The sequence below is a fragment of the Crocuta crocuta genome, unplaced genomic scaffold (assembly GCF_008692635.1).
Source record: "Crocuta crocuta isolate KB4526 unplaced genomic scaffold, BGI_CrCroc_1.0 scaffold408, whole genome shotgun sequence".
Lineage (NCBI taxonomy): Eukaryota > Metazoa > Chordata > Mammalia > Carnivora > Hyaenidae > Crocuta > Crocuta crocuta.
In genome coordinates this window covers 2,457,412-2,461,717 of record NW_027527444.1, presented here as the reverse complement: position 1 = coordinate 2,461,717, position 4,306 = coordinate 2,457,412, and the positions used below count along the sequence as shown (strand labels likewise).

Sequence of the window (4,306 nt, the reverse complement as noted above, 5' to 3'; positions counted from 1 at the left end):
GAGGCAGAAAAAACACAGGCATAAAAAGAAAATTCTATAATATGCTGGAAGATGATAAACACCTTCCATCTGACCAGGGTGGGGAGTATCAGGAGTAATGCCATTTTGAATGGGTGGGCAGTGTAGACATCTTTGAGAAAGTAACACTGTAGCAAAGCCTTGCAGGACACCTGGAAAGAATGTTCCAGCAGGTGGAGCGGCCAAGGAGAAGACCGCAGCGTGAGAGTGGGGAGGCACATCGTCGTGGGCCCTTCATTCGCTGTAGGAACCTTGGCTTTTACTCCGAGAGGGAGAAGTGACGGGCCTTCGCATGGTTCCCAGGGCAGGAGTGGCCGGGCGGCTCTGACATGAGGCATGGGATGCTGAGGGCAGCTCTCTTAGCAAGATCAGAGCAAAGGTAATGCACTTGACCTGCCTGCCATGACCTGGCTGGGCGAGAGCAAGCAGATTTTGGATGATGATGGGAAGACCTTTCCTGGGAGTCCATCAAAGTAGGAAGATGGCGTCTGTGAGAGGAAGTGGGGGATAATGAGGGCCAGCAATGACCACTCAGGTCCTCTCCTGCGTCAAGGTGCCATGATCAGCCCCAGGGGCGACGAGAGGCTTGGAAAGCAAGACTGCTTTGTCTCCAGCTGCGGTGAAAGAGAAGACCTGTTGGAGTAGAGGTGGCGTGGCGAGAAAGACCATGGGGACCCAGGCACCAAAGCATTAGGATTCTGCTCAGGGGGTCTCCTTGTACCTGTGGAAACAAAAGCCCTGCTGATTGATGCGATCCTGTCGGAGCTGCAGGACATCAATGAGGAAGCGTAGCTGTGATTGAGTATTCAGTAAGGCCAGCCGCCCAACAAGGAAGCCAGATGCCCCTGCTCATCACGGCCAGCTCCCGTTTCTATAGAAACAGCACCCCGCCTCTCATGGCATCCCCCTCTCCCTTTAGTAGATAACCAGTCATTTGGGGGCTGAATTTAAGAGATGCTATAGAATCAAAAAAAGGAAGAGAAATCCATGACCCTTTTCCACAAACAAAATGGTGATTAAATCACCATAGGCAGGATGCTAACTGGGGAGAAAGAATATCAGGCTAAGGCTAGATGTTTGTTTCCTATTATTCAGATGAAGACACGTACCTCTCCGTTCCCATGACACAAATATCCTCATCCTGAATTCGCTAACGTGAAAGTGTGCAGCATATGCCAAGGACAGAGTCAAGGACGGAGACTGTCCCCCACACCAGGTGCCTTCAGAGCCTCCCCTTGTGAGCCACCACTTCTCTGACTTGAAGGTTTCCCATCAAGGACCCAGAGCCTCGGCTCTAAGGCTGATCCTTAGCAACACCCTGCAGGCCCGCGCTGGCTTCCGCCACGGCTGTTTAGTGACCTACCTACACATCCCTCCTCCTGCCCAGTCCCTGCACCGCCCACCCTTGCACACCGCCAGCACATGCACCTGTCTTTCAAGGAACTGGTCCCACTTACCCCAAACTAAAGTAAGTGAAGGAACAGGTAAGACTCATGCCCCCCCCCCCACATCTGTAGACCTCCCCAAAGGAATTTCCGATTCACCATCTTTGGGAACTGAAATGTTTGATGTGAGATACAAGAAGGCAACGTGAAACTACCTACACAAGTTCAGGAAGTGTCGATTCTGCCCCAGGCAATAATGTACTCGAGGCCCAGAAACGAGAAATGGACCACCCACATTAACCCACATCTCCCTGTGCTCATGAGCTCCGGCTAGGGTACGCTGTAGTAATATAATCTCCATGTTGACAATCCCAAGTGCATGGCTTTCCCATTGAGCAGCCGCTCTCTGAAATACCCCTTGTTTCCATGGCAAAAGGAAGCAGAGAGCACAGCAACCCCCATGCTAGCTCTAGAAGCTTCTGCTTGCAAGTGCTCCCAGCACCTCCACTCCAGGTTCCCCAGCCAAAGTACAGCGTGTCCACACTGCTGTCTACGGGGTCAGAGGGGCACAATCCCCAGAAGCATCTGCAGGGCCGCAGCGAAGACCCCTACACCCGCCCATGTGAGAAGCCAGCCCCCTCTTCCAACACTTAGCTTGAGTGCCCATTTGAGACAATCTAAGCAAACTGGACTTCTCCGCCCCATTCCTCCACTCCCCAACCCCGTAGCGACCCTATCTGTCCTTCTACCCGGCCACTATCCACAAAGAAGCTCTGCCCGAGCCCACACTCCTGCTGACATTCTTCACGGCTGGCAGCACTCAGTGGCGGGAGCGGGAGCGCCAATGTGGAGCTGCTAACAGGTGCGCTCACCTGGGACTCAGCCGTCAGCAGTTTGTCTGCAGCACGCTGCCCTCGCACTTGGCAATGGAGAACAGATATTTGCACATGGAAAAGGATAGACAAGCGTGATGAGGAGGGCCTGAGCGCTCACCTGCGAAAGCAGCTAGGTATTCTGTGATGTAGCCCAAGTGTCCTAGAAAACTACAGCCTTTCCCTCCATGGATATTCCTGAGAAGACCTGTAAAGGTGGGTGGAGAAGAAATACTCCTTGAGGAAGGAACGAAATGAGAAGGGAAGACAAGGCACCACGTGGCTTTGTCTACAGCTCTGTCCTTCCTCAGAAGATATGGTGATGAAGGTCAGTGAGCAGAAGCTACGGGAAAGCACAGGTCAAGAACGCATCTTTCCACAAGAACAAGAGTGTGGTGTGAATGTAGGAAAGCAAAAGATAGCAAGAAAGGAGGAGGCGATGAAGCAAATGTTTAGTCTCCAAGATCAGATGCTTAAAGGAGAGATTAAAACCTGAAAAGAGGGGCGCCTGGGTGGCTCAGTCGGTTGAGCATCTGACTTGGGCTCAGGTTATGACCTCACGATTCGTGGGTTGGAGACCCATGTCGGGCTCTCTGCTAATAGTTCAGAGCCTGGAGCCTGCTTCAGACTCTGTCTCTCTCTCTCTGCCCCTCCCCCACTTGTGCTCTGTCTCTGTCTCAAAAACAAAAAACTAAAAAGAATTACAACCTGAAACTAAAGGAAAGACCCCAGTGCACCCAAGTAAAGAGAAGTGCCCCAACGTCTTTCCTCTTTATTCTTCCAATATAACACACAGCTGGGCACACCAAACCACATCCTGTTTGATACCAACTTTCTCAACTTTTCCATTAAAGCCAAACTTGACTTAGTACAGTCAATGATGGACTGTCTGTATGCCAGGTGTATCGCTTGAATAACTGACTGCGTAAACGTTGAAACCGAGAAACTGGGGCAGAAGTATGGAATAGCTAAGGATTGCCAAGGACCCAAGATCTGAAGGATTACCAGGCACACACAAAAGAACCTATGCAGATAACTGCCTAGTACAGATGGTAACTCAGCACAAGGGTTACGTCGTGGCTGCTGTTGACCCAGACTTAACAAAGGACCAGAAGGACCTAGAAGATCCCTGGAGTGTCCGTATCACGTACATTTCTAACAGTCAGCAGATGCCAGAGGATCACGGAGCCCCTCGGTTCTAATTCCTTTACCAACTTTTTCTGCCGCCACTTTGTAGAGCATTACGCGGTAGGGTGAATTATTCCACTGACCCATAGGTTCAGTTGGGAGCTGAGAATGGTTACATACACTCACTTTTGCTGTTGCTCTGGAAGTGACATGTTTGTATCATTTTAAATTTTGTGGCGTCTTGTTATATATCAGATGATTGCTCACATTAAAAAAAGAAAAAAAGGAAAGGAAGAAACACGTCTCCTGTAATTGGACGGTTCATACCATGGTGGACTCTCTCTTGGGGCCATGAACACCTGCAACTGTGAAAGTTCTCAAGAAGAAATGAGAAAGGATTATCTGGTGGCTCACTTGGTTCCGCATCTGACTCTTGACTCAGCTAAGGTCATGATCGCATGGTTCGTGGGATTGAGGCCCATGTTGGGTTCTGCCCTGGTAGCCCAGAGCCTGCTTGGGATTCTCTCTCTCCCTCTCTCTCTGCCCCTCCCCTGCTCACTCGCTCTCTCTCTCTCTCTCTCGCTCTCTCTCTCTCAAAATAATAAATTTGAAAAGAAAAGATGAGCTAACTTCACCTCTCATGACTTTTATAGAGGATTCTCATTTTTCTTTGTTTTTATTTTTTAATGGGATTTTGCATGAGGCATATGAAAGGTTTGAATAAAGTTTATAGAGAACTGAGTGTATTGAAGAAAATTATTAGGGAGACTGATGGTCTCCCACCTGTAATGTCCGCTGGATCCCCTCCACTTATCCAATGCCCTTTATTTGTGGTTCTTCCAATGCTCACTTACTCCGTTCCCACCCCCACCCCCGCTGGCAGGTGCCACCTTGAATACATCA

The 4,306-nt window shown here is 49.9% G+C and overlaps 1 pseudogene; it reads left to right on the top strand.

Annotated features, from left to right (window-relative positions):
- The first annotated feature begins 2,684 nt into the window (after positions 1-2,684).
- Positions 2,685-3,477, top strand: LOC144229685 (rRNA-processing protein FCF1 homolog; annotated as a pseudogene).
- Positions 3,478-4,306: the final 829 nt, after the last annotated feature.